General features: G+C 45.1%; 1 protein-coding gene across 3 annotated transcripts in view; it reads left to right on the forward strand.

The window, feature by feature from the left end:
* Positions 1–19,488, forward strand: part of MBTPS1 (membrane bound transcription factor peptidase, site 1) — a 130,565-nt gene that overhangs the window by 47,937 nt on the left and 63,140 nt on the right. The window contains exon 1 of one of the 3 annotated variants that reach the window (XM_073605444.1): positions 14,729–14,884. The exons of the other annotated variants lie outside the window; for them this stretch is intronic. The gene's annotated coding sequence lies outside the window, so the exon portion shown is untranslated. Of the gene's footprint in view, positions 1–14,728; positions 14,885–19,488 lie in introns of those variants that run through there. 3 annotated transcript variants of the gene reach the window in all.

The raw sequence follows: 19,488 nt of genomic DNA on the forward strand, positions 1-19,488 counted from the left end.
TGGGTCTCGGATTAAAAAAGAAAAACAAAAAGAGATAATAGATCTACTGGAAGAGATTAATGAGCTAGAGATTAAACATAAAAGATATTTGGACCCAGCAGATGCCCAACAATTGGAGACCCTGCGATGCAAGTTGGCACAATGCCTGGACCGTAAAATTAAAAATAAGTATAGATATTATGCACACCAGTTCTATGAACAAGGGAATAAATGTGGCCGGCTATTAGCCAGACAGTTCAAGAAACAGCAGGACTGCAGACATGTTCATAATTTAATAGTTCAAAACAAAAAAATAGTGGAAACTCAAGCCATAGCGGCAGAGTTTCACAGATTTTATGAGGCTTTATATAACATTCAACCTGTCTAGTCGAATGCTATGGAGGAACAGCAAATATCAGAGATCCGAGACTATATAGAAGACTCGGCGTTGCCTTTGCTGCCATCCGTGGTGATTGAGGAAATAGACAGACCGATCTCTATTTAATGAAATAAACAAAGCAATGTCGACCTTGTCAATAGGTAAAGGTCCAGGGCCGGATGGTCTTACGAATTCATATTACAAGAAATTTATTTCCAGATTAGGGGTCCCATTATGTAGCTATTTTAACTTGATTAATGCTTTCAATCCATTACCTCCAGAAGCCTTATTGACATATATTACGGTACTCCCTAAATCAGGGAAGGACCCTCAATATTGTGCCAATGACAGACCTATTTCCCTGTTAAATTCTGATACTAAGCTTTTAGCTAAAATTTTGGCCCTTCGACTACAGGACCATATAGTGAAGCTAGTTCACCCTGATCAGACGGGCTTTATGAAGGGCCGTGAGGCCAGAGATAACACCATTCGGGCTTTACACATTCTTCACTGGATTTGCCCTGATAAAGCCCCGAGAGTGACATTGTCAATGGATGCCGAAAAGGCGTTTGACAGGGTGAACTGGGTATTTATGACTGAGGTGCTGAGGGGGATGGGTTGGGCGACCGTATGATGGGTTGGGTTTTGGCATTATATGTGACCGCGAGAGTGAAGGTGAACAGCACGCTGTCTGACTATTTTCAAATACCTAATGGCACGAGACCAGGGTGTCCATTGTCCCCGCTGTTGTTTGCCATGATATTGGAGCCCTTCCTTTGTAAATTAAGGAAAAGTACTGAGATTTCGGGGACATGTATCGGACCTGTTGAACATAAAGTCAAGGCATATGCCGATGACTAATTATTTTGCCTTTCGTCCCCACAGACATCATTACCGGCCTTTATGGCAGATGTGTCTAAATTTGGAAATTTATCTAATTTTAAAATAAATTTTGAGAAGTCTGTACTTTTACCCAGTCATGTCTCTCCAGCGATGACAACGATCTTGCAAAACTCTTATCCCTTTATTTGGAATAAAAATTCCTTGGTTTATTTGGGAACACATGTTACACCAGATCCAAAACTTTTGTATGATTTGAACTATGGCTCTCTAATGACGGGGATAATAAGGGACCTACAGAAATGCAAGGGCCAGTTTTTAACATGGTTTGAAAGGGTTAGTGCCATAAAGATGAGTATATTACCTAAAATAATTTATATCCTACATATGGTGCCAATTACACTTCCACAAGGCTTTTTTAAAATTCTACAGAAGGCGTTTATATCATTTGTATGGAATGACAAACGTCCCAGACTGGCCCACGATATCTTACGCAGAGGCAAATTGGAAGGAGCAATGGGACTACAGATGTAGCCTTATATTATAGGGCGATGTCTTTGGAGCGGATTTTCAACTGGTGCCACAATTCCTCAAATAAAATATGGGTCCCTCTAGAACAGATAATGGCTGGTAGGAAGTTAGCGGGAGTCCCTTGGATTCCGAGTGCAGACAGGCGCCTCTCAAAATGGACATCACCCTTAACGAAGAGCACTCTATTGATTTGGGACAAATTAAACCAACTAGGGGACTATGCCCCTCGGATACAAAAAAGAAAAAAGTGCACCAAAAAAAAGCCACGTCCGTAAATCATTAAGGATACAAAATAAGGTAGTACTGAGTATTACCAGGGAGGCAGACTTTTTAGGCTAAGAAACAGTGGAGAAGATATAGCAGTATAAAAAATATATATTTATTGAAAATTACAAATATGTAAAAAACATAATCACAATTGTAACATATATGCATCTATGATTATTGTGCAGTGAGCCCATGTATGTCTACGCGTTTCACCGCTAGGCTTCCTCAGGACACGGCCAAGGTTCACAGATGAGACAGAGAAGGGAATAAGTCTCTCTATCTTAAATTGAAATGCAAAATCATGCAAGTCACGGTAGGATGAGAAAGTTCAATCAGAAGTTAGAAAGTATATTAGATATAGCCAACTATCTCGGCAGGGGCATGTAAACAGTGTTCCTAATTATGGGAGCAGCCATTAAAGGGAAGAGGGCCAATATTGGATGTACCAGTTAGATCCTGAATTTAGTGTTAGCATTGCAGAAGGCTCAATACAATCCCATCGCTGCATATTAAGGATAAAAATAATCCAGCGTGCCCCTGGGAGGCAGCCTTACACTGCACAACTTCTTAGCCTAAAAAGTCCGCCTCTCTGGTAATACTCAGTACTACCTTATTTTGTATGCCCCTCGGATATCCCCCCTGACCCCACTGGAGGGGTACCCATGGTTTCCTCCGGGAGAGGAGGTGGGATCTCTGGGAGCATGGGGGAAGAATGGTGACACGACATGCAGTAAATTTGCCCCATGTGGAATGTTAGTTCCCCTGCTAGATCTGACATTGAGGCTGGGAAAGGTACCTATGGTGGAGTGGAGATACCATCAATTGGTGTGTTTTCTCAATAAGCTGAAACCCTTAATAAGGCCATTAAACTCTCTTACGATATTTGAATCTTTGTGTGTACATACATCAAGTGCCAGACATTTACTGTTACAAAGATAGATTGGTTCTCGGGACACAAAAAAAAACGCAAAAACTTCCTGCTCAATCAGAAATACAGCACTACTTCCTGCGTACGCGAGCCGCTACAAACCGGGCAACAGTAACCGAGGCACCGTGCATAGACATTTCAATGACAGCACCTCGCATGAGCCTACCGTTGGCTTTAGGAGCGCTCGTATTGAGAGGAGCCCAGCCGGGACCGGCACTGGAGCGGCGGAGTGCGGTGCATGTGGAGCCGGGGGAGCTGGATCTGGGGGCTCTTCTGCGGGCGCTACAGACGCAGAGTGAAATGGAAGTGATGGTGGCTCGTCTAGAGGAAGTACACCACTGGGACTTGCAGCTAGTATGTATGGAGATTCAAGCTCTCACAGACAGGCTCAATGCAGAAGAGATGGCGGTATCACTTGAAGACCGGGTAACCAGAATGGAGAAAGAGCAGATGACTCAGGCAGCACATACCTCTTCCTTACAACTCCGATTGGAATGAAGATTGGAGTAGAAGAAATAATCTAAGATTTAGAGGTGTCCCGGAAGACACAGGAGAGGAGTCATTGCATACCGTGGTGCTGGCCATATGCAAGAACCTGGGGGTCTCTGTGGACCCTCAGGAGCTGGAGTTTGAGAGACTGCATAGAGCTCTTGGGCCGCGCTCCACAAACCCGGCAAGACCTAGAGACGTGATAGGCCGCCTACATTACTTTTCACACAAAGAATTGATAAGCCGAAAGGCATGGGAAGCAGGCCTGATTAACTATGAAGGACCAGTAATTAAAATTCTTCCAGACCTATCCCGGGCTACCTTACAGCGGATGGCACAATTACAACCTTTGTTGGAGAAGATCAAACAAGCAGGGGCCTCATATCGATGGGGGTACCCTATATGTCTTCAGATAAAGAAAGAATCATCTTCCTTTTATTCTGACCCAGCCGTCGGATCTCCCTGCTTTGTTACTGTTTCTGGGGATAGAGCTATTTGCAGTGCCAGATTGGCTACAACCTATGATGAGGAGACAACAAAGAGGTGGCCCCCCTAGGAGATCAGTAAAAAACACCTTTACAGCTGGCGGGAGATAAGCAGGACCTGGGATCAGAGTCCTAAAGAGAGGGATGTCCTTGCCATCCTCTTCTTCTTTTTTTTTTTTTTTTCTTTTTGCTTATTAACCTCTCTTGCTTCCCCCCCTGGATCTCCCCCCCTTTTTTTTTTTTTTTTTTTTTTTTTGAGAATATGATGACTCTGGCTGGCTCCTCGGCCCAGGGGAGGGAATAAGACTAAAGAGAGGAAGGAAAAAAGGAAAAGAAAATTTAGTAAATGGGAAAAAAAAAGGAGTGGAAGGGGAGCAGGACTGTAGAGATAAATTTTTTTTTTTTTTTTTTTTTTTTTTTTAACCTGCTTGCCTGTCCGCTGAATATGGTCTTTCTTTTTTGTGACATGCCAGATTTTGGTCCCCCTATCCTCATTGAGACTACTCTGATACCCATGGTTCTACCACCCTGGGAGGTATAGAGATAATGTAGCCGACTCGAGACAAGAGGGTTAGAGGTACTGTTGACCAGGGGAATAATATATAAATAAATACCTATGAGACCCTTACCGCACTCTTTTCATATGGACTCATAACACCGAAATATATGCTTTATTTTTGTTATTTTCTTGTCCTTCTGGTTTTTTCTTTTTTATTTATCACAGGTATTTGCACAAATGAGAGAACGCTTTTTTTTTTTTTTGGTCTTTTTTGCACTATATTGCACTTACTTGAAATATGAAATACATGGTGTGTATATGATATATGTAAATAGGTTCATGATGTTTATGACGGAGGACTATCACAAGGTAGATAGGGGGTGGGGGAAGTGGTACAGACACAATTTGATAAGTATAATTTTAGCACAATGTATTATAAAACAGGTTTTTATATGGAATGGAATCACGTTAAAATGGGAGGAGGCTAAACACTGGTAAAGCAAGGGAGGGAGGCTGGGGGAAGGGAGGGGGGAAGGAGGACCCAAAACGGGGAAGAAGGAATGAAGTGACATGGAAATAAATAGTGGGGAAACAGGATTACCCACACTAGTAGTAACACTTTTTTAGACACGTATGCACATAATCACACACACACACTGTAATACTTATAGGAGTCCGGAGGTAAAAATAGAGGAAATGGGGGGAGGGGGGGGGGGAGCTAGAGAGGAAGAATGGGTTATAGAAGAAGTAAAGGGATAAAGGCGAGAGGAGACAGTACCACCCACTAACCCCTACCCCCCAGGCAGGACAGCAATTAAACAATTAAGGAGGAGAGGAGGGGTAGAAACAGTGATTATTTTAGGCTAGGCTATGGAAGCCTGCAGACTATAAATGAAAGACCTTACCAACTCAGTGGCAACTATATAACGTAGCATGTATTATATCCCATGTGAACATCTAAGATACAGAATTATGTACAGTATCGTGTAAGCTACGAGATGGTACATGGGGAGGGATAACACCCAAAGGCTGAATCAGGCAAAGCACTTGGCGTATGAGCTGAAGAGAGATGGGAACATACTTATACCAACTCCCTTTCTATATTAGCGTATTATATATGATATGGAGGTTCCTTAACATTTTTTTTTTCTGGTGGATTTCTGACCCCCTCTTTCTCTCTATTATAAGAGAATAAGGGGGGGGGACTTGTACTGCTATAAGTGAAAACTAGTCAGCTTGAAGATTTTTGAGTCGGTGCATGGGGAGGTAGGGAGGAGAAGGAGAGGGGGTAGCTATGGGGGGGGATTGGGAGGAGGGGAAGTGGATATGAGAGAGAAGGGGGGGTGCAAGGGAGGGAGGTAAGGAAAGAAAGGGTCAATAAATAGCTATATGGATCTGAAACGGGCCACATCAGAAATATATAAAAAATGTATGAAGACAGCTGGAGGATGGCGGAGGGGAGCTCTGCTCCTTCGGCCATTTGTCTAATCCACTCCCCCAGATTGGATACCTATGGGAAACTAAGCACCCATAAGTAGTTACCAGGGGATCCCCCCCCCCTATTTTGTTTTTGTTTTAAATTTTTTTTTGTTTTTTTTTAATTGGGTTGTTCTCTCAGCCTAGAGAGGATGGAGGGGCTGCGTGTGACCTCCTTAAATGTTAAGGGACTCAATATCCCTGAGAAACGAAAGATGCTATTACATGATCTGAAACATTCCAATACGGATGTGGAATTTGTGCAAGAAACCCATTTTAAGGGAGAGGGCCGACCCATCCTCCAGAACAGATTTTTCCCTTGCGTATACCATGCCTCTAATCAAGAGGCTAAAACTAAAGGGGTCTCAATTTTAATCTCCAATCGAATTCCGTGGACCCTGTTGGATAAACGTTCGGATAAAGGGGGAGATATCTTTTTCTTAAAGGATGTATTGGCAGCATAAAGGTCACTTTGGCCACTATATACGCACCGAATGCCAATCAAGACAGTTTCCTTGATAAAGTTTTATCAAGGTTAATGGAGTTTAAGGAGGGAAAATTGATCTGGGGGGGGGCTTTAATGTCCCCCTAGACCCTAAAATAGATACTTCCGGGGGCATTTCCTCGATTCCTAGCGGAACCAGGAAACGTATCCTCCGAAAACTCCACAAGCTCCAGCTGGTGGAAGTTTGGCGTATACTGCACGCGAGGGAGAGGGATTATACCTTTTTCTCTAATCATCAACTGTATTCCCGAATTGATTTTTTCCTGGTACCCCACCAGTTACTCCCCACCGTGCAGGACATTTCAATAGGAAATATTACATGGTCAGACCACGCGCCAGTTACGGTTAGACTTTCTCTATCGGAGGCGATCCATCCCTCGGAATGGAGATGGCGTCTGAATGAAAGTCTATTACAGTCTCCTGAAATCCATGAGGATCTGACCAAAGAAATTACAATGTACTTCCAGACAAATGACACCATGGGGAGCGACCTGGGAATAGTTTGGGAGGCGCATAAGGCAGTAATTCGAGGGATTTTAATTCAACATGGCTCTCAAGTGAAGAAGGCTCGAGAAGAGCAAATAAAGAAACTGCTGGAAGAAATCCAGGGATTAGAGTTACAACATAAGAGGAACCCAAAAATTGCTCTGGGAAATGAATTCGCTCATCTAAGAAGACAGATATCAGATCTATTGCGTTTTAAAGCAAAATCAGTACTACAATACGGGAGGAAGATGGCATACGATTCCAGAAACAAGTGTGGCAAATTGTTGGCAAGGAAATTAAAAGAACAGCAGACGCGATCATATATACCCTATATTAAAGGGAGGGGAGGCCAAAAACTCTCTATGCCAAAAGATATTGCACAGGCGTTTGGGGAATACTACTCCTCGCTGTATAACTTGACGGCGCCCTCAGTGCCCCCCTCATCTCTGGAAGAATATCTTTCTTCCTCACAACTAGCCCGCTTGCCTTCCCCAACCCGTAGTAAATTAGGAGCACCTATCACTATGGAGGAAGTACATACAGTAATGAAAACAAAGCATGGAGAGGCACCTGGCCCTGATGGCTTTTCTATACAGTATTATAAAAGCTTTTTCCCAGTACTAGGTCCATATATGACTAAATTATTCAATGCACTAGGACAAACAACTGTGCTCCCACCAGATGCATTAAGAGCCCACATTTCAGTCATTTTGAAAGAAGGGAAAGATCCGTCAGAATGCGGCAGTTACCGACCGATATCATTAGTAAATGTGGACCTGAAAATATTCACAAAGGTATTGGCCTCTAGATTACAACCCCATCTTTCCCAGTTGGTCCTCAAGTACTCAACCTGGTCAAATATGCAAGTCAAACCAAGACACCTAGCGTCTTGAGTACAGACGTGGAAAAAGTCTTCAATAGGGTTAATTGGGCATTTATGCTGGGAGTCTTAAGGGAGACCAAATAATACGCTGGGTAGCGGGGGTGTATTCTGCACCACAGGCTCTAGTTAAGGCAAATGAGGTGTACTCAAAAACTTTTTCAGTTATAAATGGGACCCTTCAGGGTTGCCTCTTTTCGCCTCTATTATTTGCCCTCACGCTGGAGCCTTTGCTGAACAAAGTCCGACAGAATCCTGACATTATGGGGCTAAGATTAGGGGACACAACTATAAAGTGTCCGCATATGCGGACGACTTACTTTTTTTACTCTCCAGCCCACATACGTCTCTACCAAATCTTATGATGGAAATCAAACAGTATGGGGCTCTTTCGAACTTAAAAATAAATTATAGCAAATCGGAGGCGATGGGGGTGTCACTGCCGGATCCCGGGTGTAGCACCCTACAGTCTAACTTTAAGTTCAAGTGGATGACAACAGCATTAAACTACTTGGGTACACCAAACTTAACAGATACCTATGAGTTGAACTTCCCACCGCTACTTAGAGCAGTTAGAAAACTTCTGGATAAGTGGAACAGAGGTTTACACTCATGGTTTGGCAGATGCAACATCATAAAGATGAGTATAATGCCCAAATTTGTGTACCTTTTTGCAGGCATTACCCATAATGATCCCCAAAGCTTACTTCAGTCAAATTCGGGCCATGATTACTAAATTTATTTGGGCCAGCAAGCGTCCAAGGATTAGTAGAGCACTGCTGACATTACCTAAGAAAGCAGGAGGAGTAGCGGCGCCAGATCTATACAGATATTATCAAGCAGCCCAACTCGGCAGAATAATTGACTGGAGTAGGCATGGACAACATAAACTGTGGAACACTATTGAACAGCAAGTGAGCCCGGTCCCATTAAATAGAGTGGTGTGGTCTTACACAGCTTTGCCAACCTCGATAAAAACACATCCTACGATAGGCCCCACACTACGAATAGGATGCAAGATCTGCCAGAACCCTAGATTCTCCTCTAAACACTTACCTTTGTTCCCTATATTGGGAAACCTGGTCTTCCTGCCAGGCCTAGAGCCCAGAATGTTTGGGAATCTTTGGGAGAAGGGCTGTTTCCAAGCCTCACACTTTTTGACATCTGATAATTGGCCAACTATAGAATTGCTGGCACAACAGGGAGGAGAGTTTGAAATTCCCTTCTGGCAGGCACAACGGGTATGCCACTTTTTTGGAAACATTGGGACCCACAGAGGATTATCGTCGTCCGCATACAAAATTTGAGGTATACTGTGAGGAAAAGGGGCCCCTTTCCCGTACCATCTCTAAGATGTATGCACTGTTGTCGGCACCCCCAGAAGATTTTATAATGCCAGGCCTGAGGAAATGGGAGAGAGATCTTGACCAAACTTTTACACCATCTCAACGCCAGAACATTATATATCTGTCAATAAAATCATTGAGGTGCACGAAAACCCAGGAGCTGAACTATAAACTATTAACACGTTGGTATTATACCCCTCAAACTCTTAATAATATCTTCCCAGCCACTTCAGACCGTTGTTGGAGAGGTTGCGAAGAACAAGGGACTTTACTTCATATTTTCTGCCTATGTCCAATAATTAGGCAGTTTTGTCAGGAAATACAGAGGATCATTAACAAACGTACAGAGTACCAGATCCCGGATGACCTGGCCTTCTTCCTATTACAGTATTCACAAATCCCACTCAAGAAATATAAGAACTCAGTACTAAGTCACCTGGTAAATGCAGCGAAAAGCTGCATCGCCTCGTGCTGGAAGGACCCACGACCCCCCCATCTCCATGTGGCTCAATAAAGTTAGGAGAGTAGAGATAATGGAAAATCTTATGCCTATGACATTGGATAGAAAGGAACAAACTATCAAAATATGGTACCCATGGGAGATAGTCATACAGTCGGAAGAGAAGAAGAGACTACTGGGAGATGTGGGGGGGGAGTGAGCCCCCGGTGGAAGTAAACGAGGAGATCAAGATGGGTCCCCCTTCCCCTGTCTCTCCCTTTTTTTTTTTTTTTTTTTCTTGTCGCTGTTTAGCTCAGCGAGATATGGTTATGTTTGTTTGGGGGGGGGGGGGCGGGATTGTTTTTTGATGTATGTATAATAAGAATAAAATAATAGGAGAACTGAAATAAAAATGTGATATATTTGAGCAGAAATATTGTAATCACTGAAATTTATCGAGTATATGATATATGTATGAAGTGATGAAACTATAAGCTGTTGTACATATTTTTTGTTCTCATGTAAAAGAAATAAAGAATTAAAAAAAAAAAAGATTGCACCTAAATCAACCATTTATCGGATCATCAAGAACTTCAAGGAGAGAGGTTCGATTGTTGTGAAGAAGGGTTCAGGGCGCCCAACAAAGTCCAGCAAGCGCCAAGTACATCCCCTACAGTTGATTCAGGTGCAAGATCGGGGCACCCTCTAGTGCAGAGCTTGCTCAGGAATGGCAGGTGTGGGTGCATCTGCACGCACAGTGAGGTGAAGACTTTTGGAGGATGGCCTGGTGTCAAGAAGGGCAGCAAAGAAGCCACTTCTCTCCAGGAAAAACATCAGGGACAGACTGATATTCTGCAAAAGGTAGAGGGATTGGACTGATGAGGACTGGGGTAGTCATTTTCTCTGATGAATCCCCTTTCCGATTGTTTAGGGCATCCACAAAAAACCTTGAGAAGAAAGGATAAGAACTACCATCAGCCCTGTGTCATGCCAACAGTAAAGCATGCTGAGACCATTCATGTGTGGGGTTGCTTCTCAGCCAAGAACACAGCCATGAAAAGAGAATGGTACAAAAACATCCCGAGAGCAACTTCTCCCAACCATCCAAGAACAGTTTTGTGATGAAAAATGCCTTTTCCAGCATGATGGAGCACCTTGCCATAAAGTGATAACTAAGTGGCTTGGGGAACAAAACATCGGCATTTTGGGTCCATGGCCAGGAAACTCCCCAGACCTCAATCCCATTGAGAACTTGTGGTCAATCCTCAAGAGGCAGATAAACAAAAAACCCACAAATTCTGACAAACTCCAAGCATTGATTATGCAGAATTATGAAGAATGGGCTGCCATCAGTCAGGATGTGGGCCAGAAGTTGATTGACAGCATGCCAGGGCGAATTGCAGAGGTCTTAAAAAAGAAGGGTCAACATTGCAAATATTGAGTTTTTGCATAAACGTAATGTAATTGTCAATAAAAGCCTTTTGACACTTATGAAATGCTTGTAATTATACTTCAGTATACCACAGTAACTTCAGACAAAGAGATCTAAGGCTCCATGCACACTAGCGTTTTTTTTAAAGTGATTGTAAAGGCAGAAGGTTTTTTATCTTAAACCCAAAGATGGAACTTCCGCTTTAAGTGCTGGTGACCCCCTGACATGCCACATTTGGCATGTTATTTTTTTTTTGGGAGAGGAGTGGGTACCCTGTTTTTACAGGCACCCAGCTCCCACTTCCTCCCCTGGGTCTGAATGGACACCAGAAACTTTGACTTGGCTTGAGTGCCCCCATAGAAAGCTGCTTGCTGTGGGGGCACTGAACAGGAGGAAGGGGCCAGAAGCACAGAAGAGGGACCTGGGAAGAGAAGGGTCCGGGCTGCTCTGTGCAAATACACTACACAGAGCAGGTAAATATAACATGTTTGTTATTTTTATGGGGGAAAAAAAAACAAGAATTTACAATCACTTTAAGCTCCTAGCATTTTTCTGCTCCTAGAAGCTACAGTAAATAGTGTTATCCTATGTGACCATGCACACTACACTAAGTTATTAGCGTTTTTTGAGCTTCAGCTTCTAGGAGCAGAACATATATATATTTTTTTTTTTTTTTTAGAGTTTGGAGCATTCCAGCAGAAACACTCCTAAATGTTACTAATAGTGTTGTTTTAGCTTTTTTTTTCCTTATACTGCAAAAATGCTAATGCTCTCTAAATGCTAATAAATTCTCCTAAAAATATTACCACAAAATGCTATTAGAAGCATTTTTTATCCAGTATTTTTTCTGGAGCCTAAAACCTCTGAGGCAGCAGAGTTTGTGAAAATGAATAGTTGTGTCAATCTCAAAACTTTTGGCCAAGGCTGTAGATGCCTAAATGCATTGAGTTGCTGCCATGTGATTGGCTGATTAGCAATTTGTGTTACCAAGCGATCATAGCTGCCAACAGTCCCGATTTTCCCAGGACATTCACAGTATTCAGACCCTTGTCCTGGTCTGTCTGTGTCATGGGAAAAATCACTGGAAATTGACTTTGCCGCGGCAACCCGTCACCGGCCAACCATACTCCATACGGCTGGCAGGTCTCTTCCGTTTGTACAGTGGAGAGGGGAGGGGCCTCCGACCCCGGCAGCTAATCGGCTGTAGTGTACAAGCAAATTGCTCTGCTTGTACACTGAAGAGAGAAGCCGATTAGCTGCCCGGGTTGGAGGCCCCTCCCCTCTCCACTGTGTAAACGGAAGAGACCTGCCAGCCGTATGGAGATCCCGTGGGCACCACAGAGCTGCCACCCCCCCTCAATTCTCAGTGAACTGACAGCCAGAGGTGCAGGGAGGATGTTGCAGGGGAGTGGCCATGCTTGGGGTGATGATGATCTGCTGGACGTTCTGTGTGTTGGGTAAGGGGAGGTACAGAGCGCTGTGTTGGAGGTGAACATCAAGTTCTGTACCATGTCTGCACCCTCGCACCCACCATGTCTAAACTCTCTCACCCACCATGTCTGCACCCTCTCATGTACCATGTCTGCACCCTCTCACCCTCTACTGTACCATATCTGCACCCTCTCCTGTAGATGTCTGCACCCTCTCACCCTCTCCTGTAGATGTCTGCACCCTCTCACCCTCTCCTGTAGCACGTTCTCACCCTCTCCTATACCACATTCTTACCCTCTCCTGTACCATCTCTGCACCCTCTCCTGTACCATGTCTGCACCCTCTCACCCTCTCCTGTACCATGTCTGCACCCTCTCCTGTACCATGTCTGCACCCTCCCCTGTACCATGTCTGCACCCTCCCCTGTACCATGTCTGCACCCTCCCCTTTACCACGTTCTCACCCTCTCCTGTACCATGTCTGCACTCTCTCACCCACCATGTCTGCACCCTCTCACGTACCATGTCTGCACCCTCTCACCCTCTCCTGTACCATGTCTGCACCCTCTCACCCACCATGTCTGCATCCTCTCACCCTCTCCTGTACCATGTCTGTACCCTCTCCTGTACCATGTCTGCGCCCTCTCACCCTCTCCTGTACCATGTCTGTACCCTCTCCTGTACCATGTCTGCGCCCTCTCACCCACCATGTCTGCACCCTCTCACCCACCATGTCTGCACCCTCTCACCCACCATGTCTGCACCCTCTCACCCTCTCCTGTACCATGTCTGTACCCTCTCCTGTACCATGTCTGTACCCTCTCCTGTACCATGTCTGTACCCTCTCCTGTACCATGTCTGCACCCTCTCACCCTCTCCTGTACCATGTCTGCACCCTCTCACCCTTTCCTGTACCATGTCTGCACCCTCTCACCCACCATGTCTGCACCCTCTCCTGTACCATGCCTGCACCCTCTCCTGTACCATGCCTGCACCCTCTCCTGTACCATGCCTGCACCCTCTCCTGTACCATGTCTGCACCCTCTCCTGTACCATGTCTGCACCCTCTCCTGTACCATGTCTGCACCCTCTCTTGTACCATGTCTGCACCCTCTCACGTACCATGTCTGCACCCTCTCCTGTACCATGTCTGCACCCTCTCATCCTCCCCTGTACCCTCTCCTGTACCATATCTGCGCCCTCTCACCCTCTCCTGTACCATATCTGCACCATGTCTGCGTCCTCTCACGTACCATGTCCGCACCCTCTCTGACAGTGTCCCTTTCTCTCTCCCTCTTTCATTTCAGACTCTAACCACACCCCTGTTAAGCCATGCCCAATATTTAGTTTAAGCCACCCCCATTTTTTTCTCACTACTAAGCCACACCTACAAATGCATGCCCCACCCCTAAATAAAATACAACTCCCCCTACATATAAAAAAGTGTCCTTATTAAAGTGGAGTTCCACCCACTTTTACACATCCCTCACTAAACTGTGCACTGTAAACAAATTGGATATTTTTTTTCTCAGCACTTACTGTATATCTGCTGTATTCATTTTTCACTTCCTCCTCCCTGGCCGTGGCCCATCGCATAATTTCCTGTTTGCAATGCCTTCTGGGAAGGGGCGGCAACTTCCTCTGAAACTGCCGTTGCTATGGAGACCTGACCTAAAACCTATTACACTGCTTGTGCTGCTCTGAGCATGTGCGAGATCTGCAAGGATGAGATCCAGGAAGAAATACAGTCTGGCTTCAGATGCCCACACTTAAGATGGCCACGGCCTGCTGTAAGTTTATAAAATAACAAACTACTGCAATAAAATAACAAAACAGACCTTAGATTACAGACTAACTTTACTAGAATACATTAAGCTTGTGTATTATAGGGATATTTTTATTTAAAAAGTATAATTTCGTCCGGATCACCACTTTAATTTTTTCAGAATGTTGGCAACCATGAGCGATTGAACAGATGTACCTAATAAAATGGCTGGTGAGCGCGTGTTTACTTTGTGGTCACACAATTTGAATAGCAGCGACTTCCCAGAGATTTGCTGACAATTTATTTGCTTGAAGGTAGTGCAGCTATTTTACAAATCTACTATAAAGGGGGGAAACTTTCCGAAGGTCAAGTTTTTATAGAAAAAAATGACAGGATTTTTGTTTTAAAAATGACGTTTGGCTTGACCTAGCACAGAAATAAGTACAGTGGAAGGAGAAAAGGACTATGTGATCTTTATTAGGGTCTTCTCTACTGCGCACTACACAGTGTTGTTTTATTTTTGGCTTCTGTGAATAAAGTTTTCATTGCTGTACAGAGAAAAATAAACAGTGTTTCCGGTCAGAGGAGCCTCTCCCCGCCTCTTCCGGTGAAGTCACTCTGAGACCGAGAGAGAACGGAAATTAGAAAACATGGTGGCGGTGTAAGTGAGGAGCGGTGTCCGGGGACGTGTGAGTGACAGTAGGTGTTCCGGAGCCGTGTGGAGGGAGGTAAGTGCTGAGCCCGGTGGGTGCCGGGCCTGAATACCAGCCTCCTCCAATGTACTGATACCCGCATTGTTTACATTATACTGTCTGCAGTCCTCGTCTGTCAAGGCTTCATCCCCGGAGCCGTGTCCTGTCCCGGGGGGGGGGTCACTTCCAGTGATTTGGTCCCTACAAATAACCCTCTGACCCCCTCCACCGGAAATCACTGCAATTACCTCCTAATGTACAACAAAAGGGGCAAACCTTTCTTTTCAGATTTGAGTGGAGTGATGAGGGGATGGAGCCCCTGTCAGGTATTTATTGCTGCTTCTTTCCACTTTGGGGGAGTTACTTTCTCTAAGAGTAGATTTAGATGTATGTTTTATTTTATTTATTTATTTCAGGTACTTATATAGCGCCGTCAATTTACGCAGCGCTTTACAAATACATTATACATTCACATCAGTACCTACCCTCAAGGAGCTTACAATCTAAGGTCCCTAACTCACATTCATACATACTAGGGACAATTTTAGACAGGATCCAATTAACCTACCAGCATGTCTTTGGAGTGTGGGAGGAAACCGGAGTACCCGGAGGAAACCCACGCAGACACAGGGAGAACATGCAAACTCCAGGCAGGTAGTGTCGTGGTTGGGATTCGAACCAGCGACCCTTCTTACTGCTAGGCGAGAGTGCTCTAGATTTACTGCTCCTCCGAAGAGCGATCTGCATTTGGATTGCTTTTCAGAGGTGATGTGACATCTCCCTTCACCACCTATTTTATCCGAACTTTTGCCAACCACCATGCCACAGCTGCGTACATTGCATGCGGTTGCGGGGTGTTTGCTTCCCCATTCACTCAAATTGGCTGCATTCAGTAAGCTTGCCACCTGCTAATTGCTGCATGTCCAGTCATTTTTGCCGCGAGCATAAAGCATTGTGACTGCCGCCTGTAAATGCCTCCATCTGCTACCTGTTACAGCTTAAGGGCCAGTTCACAGCAGATGCAGTTCCGTTCACTTCCGTGCACTTTTTTTCTGCACAAAATGCATGCGCAGTGTGCTCCATATATTCCAATGGCTCTAGTTCACACCATGCAGTGAGTTTCCGGTGCAGAAACTGACTGCATGGTGTGAACTAGAGCCATTGGAATACATGGAAAACACTGCGCATGCATTTTGTGCAGGAAAAAGAGCGCACGGAACTGCGTCTGGTGTGAACTAGCACTAAAGGATATGTAAAGGTTTGTTTTTGAAAAAAACAATAACAAACATGTTAAACTTTCTTCCATGCAGTTGGTTTTGCACAGAATGGCCCCGATCCTCCTCCTCAGGGGTCCCTCAGCCCCTCACTCTTCATGAGTGCTCCGCTCGAGTCCTACTGACACAGACAGTAGGACTCAGCCCCGCGCGTCATTGGATTTGATTGATAGCAGCAGGAGCCAATGGCTGCGCTGCTATCAATCTATCCAACCAGGACCCGAGACACTGGCTGGAGCTGGTGTGCTTGTCCCTGTCTTCGGAAAGACCGGGTTCAGATAAGTAAAAGGGGGGGGGGGGGGGCTGTTGCAGCAGCGCAGAAGGTTTCTCACCTTAAAGTGGATGTAAATCCGAAATTTTATTTTTTTTATATCATAATGTAGAGTATAAGATTTTCTATCATTTGAGCCCAGTCTTGCCACAAAGAGTTAATCCATCTCTGAGCAATCCTCTTTTATTGTTCAGTGAGATAAATCTTGACAAACTGAGAAAAACTTTGTCAAATCCTCCCCCTTGCTGTGAGTGACAGGTGATTTACATATCTCGTGCACTAGCCTAAGACACAGGCATTATTTTTTAATTCCCTCCCCCACTCCTTTCTTCAGTAGCTCTGCAAGGATTGGATGTTCCACACCTCAGCATAATTTGGCATGCTGAAGTCATGTGGTTACTTTCCTGTCTTTTCACTGGATGTTAGAGATCATAGCAGAAGTTCAGTGTAAGAAATACACAGGAGAAAATGCATATTGACAAGGGGAGTGTAGAGGTGGGCGGGGAGTTTACTGACATCACGACTCCACCCACCGAGCTCCAGACAACAGACCCACCCACAGAATCTGCAGTTTTTCGGGTCTCATAACAGACAGAGGGGAGACATTTGACAGGTAAAGATACATGCAGGAGGCCTGTATATCCTTATAGATAACCCCTATGGCAGTAGTTTAGAAAGGATGACATTGGGTTTACATCCACTTTAAAGTGGTTGTAAATCCCCCCCCCCCCCCCCCCCCCCCCGAAAAAAAAAACCTGCAAGACAAAGGCATAATGAGTTAGTATGTATAGCATACTAGCTCGTTATGAAGTACTTAACTTAGATCGAAGCCCCCACAGCGGTCCTGACACACTGCTCTGCCAGGCGACATGTCTCCCCGAGTTATTTCTGGGTATCGTGGGCTCCAGCACTGTGATTGGCCAGAGCCACGATGCCCATGGGAGCCACCGGTAATGACACATCAGCTGAAGCAACGACACGAACAAGCCATTGCTTCAGTGTGCATGTGCCGATGCTGATACAGGGGTAGGCAACTTCGGCCCTCCAGCTGTGTTGGAACTACAAATCCCATCATGCCTCTGCCTCTAGGCGTCATGCCTGTGATTGTCAAGGTCTTGCAATGTCTCATGGGACTTTCAAAACAGCTGGAGGGCCGAGGTTGCCTACCCCTATCCTAAACCGTGCAGGTTTAGGTGATATCCACGATAGCTACAGGTAAGCCTTATTATAGGCTTGCGTGTAGTAAAAAGTGGTTGTAAAGGGTTTACAACCACTTTAATGCATAAGCATTAAGGTGAAAAACCTCAAGGGTTTACAACCCAAAGCTGAACTTCACCCAAAACTTGGCAAAACAGAAGGAAAATGTGTGAACTTCCTGCAGCAGAAAAACTGTCCGCTTCCCGCACACATCAAAACCCGAGGCTGCTGCCTCCCCTCCCTGACTGTAATGACATCCATACCACAGGCAGCTGTCAGGGAAGCCTTGCAGGATCTGAAAGGATTGACATAGCAATCACATGAGGCTTCCTCAGTCATGTCTAAGAATATGGGTGTCTTCAGGGCCCGGGAGGTGGTGTCAGGCTTGATCTTAACTATATTAAAAATAAAGGAAGCCACAGCTATTCTGGTGTGTGTAGGGTTACGTGACAGCTTATTTCAAGGCTTGGCAAATCCCAGGTCGCCATGGCAACTAGAAATTGTGTCCTGGAGCCTGGGCTTCTGTCAGCCCATTCCGAGGCATGAGGAATTCTTATTGTCCCGATGCCGCGGACATGCAGTGCTGGGCAGCTGGTTGCCGACCGAGTGATCGGCTAGTTCTGGGAGGGTATCTATTGACGTCGTCCTAGAACCCCGCCCCCGGGGCTCGCATTGAGCGTGCTCTGTGATCACTGTATCCTTCGAACACAGCTGATCAGAGATTGAAGTAAAGGGCAATCACAGCTGATCACATTGTAAACAGACTCGACGGTTATCAGCAGTACTTATGCCCTGTGACAGCGTGAAGAAAGGAGAGCCGGTAACTAGCAATTCTGACAGGCACATTTACACTGATAATCAGTGCAGCCTCATCAGTGAAGAAAAATTACTTATTTGTAAAATTTTCTAACAGAAATGAAGAAAAATGTTTTGTAATTTTTTTTTTCAAAAATTAGCAAATATAAGAACCCCAGTGGTGATTAAATACCACCGAAGCAAAGCTCTATCTGTCTCAAAAAATAACAATTTCATATGGGTACAGTGTTGTATGGCCAGGCAATTGTCATTCAAAATGTGACGGTGCTGAAAATTGGCCTGGGCAGGACGGGTGTGAAAGTAACCAGTAGGCAAGTGGTTAACTTAAAGCTGAGTTCCACACAAAAATGGAACTTCCGCTTTTCGGAACCCTCCCCCCCTCCGGTGTCACATTTGGCACCTTTCAGGGGGGAGGGGGGTGCAGATACCTGTCTCTCCCGTCCCGACCGCGCTGTCTGCTGGGAACACACAGCTCCCAGGAGAGAGCGGGGACCACTAGGGACGCGCGGCGCGACTCGCGCATGCGCAGTAGGGAACCGGGAAGTGAAGCCGCAACGCTTCACTTCCTGATTCCCTCACCTAGGATGGCGGCGGCAGCTGCCGAGAACCGAGCGGGTTCTCGGCGTCCCCTGCCGACATCGCTGGACCCTGGGACAGGTGAGTGGGCATGTATTAAAAGTCAGCAGCTGCAGTATTTGTAGCTGCTGGCTTTTAATATTTTTTTTTTTTTTTGGCGGTGTGGGTGAACCCCCGCTTTAAGAAAAAAAAAATAAAAATTTAGCTCTGCTGCTTACATGCAGCAGAGCTATCGTTTTTTTATTTTCTTCTTCACATACCGGCACCTCCGTGTATTCTGTGTGTAAACTTGTGTATGTAGAGATCCACATCAGGGCTACTTAAGAGAAGGGTTTTTGTCAATGAAAAATATAGCTTTCTTATTTAAAAACCAAAGCTCCTAACTTTTTAGCTGGCTCCTAGATTCAAAGCAAATTTGTCAAACTCTGGCTTAATCCTAACATGCCTGGGATCGTGAACGTGGTTTCTATGAAGTCTAACTCCAGACAAATCTTTTCTGTTAGGTT

The sequence above is a fragment of the Aquarana catesbeiana genome, linkage group LG11, assembly GCF_042186555.1.
Source record: "Aquarana catesbeiana isolate 2022-GZ linkage group LG11, ASM4218655v1, whole genome shotgun sequence".
Classification (NCBI taxonomy): Eukaryota; Metazoa; Chordata; class Amphibia; order Anura; family Ranidae; genus Aquarana; species Aquarana catesbeiana.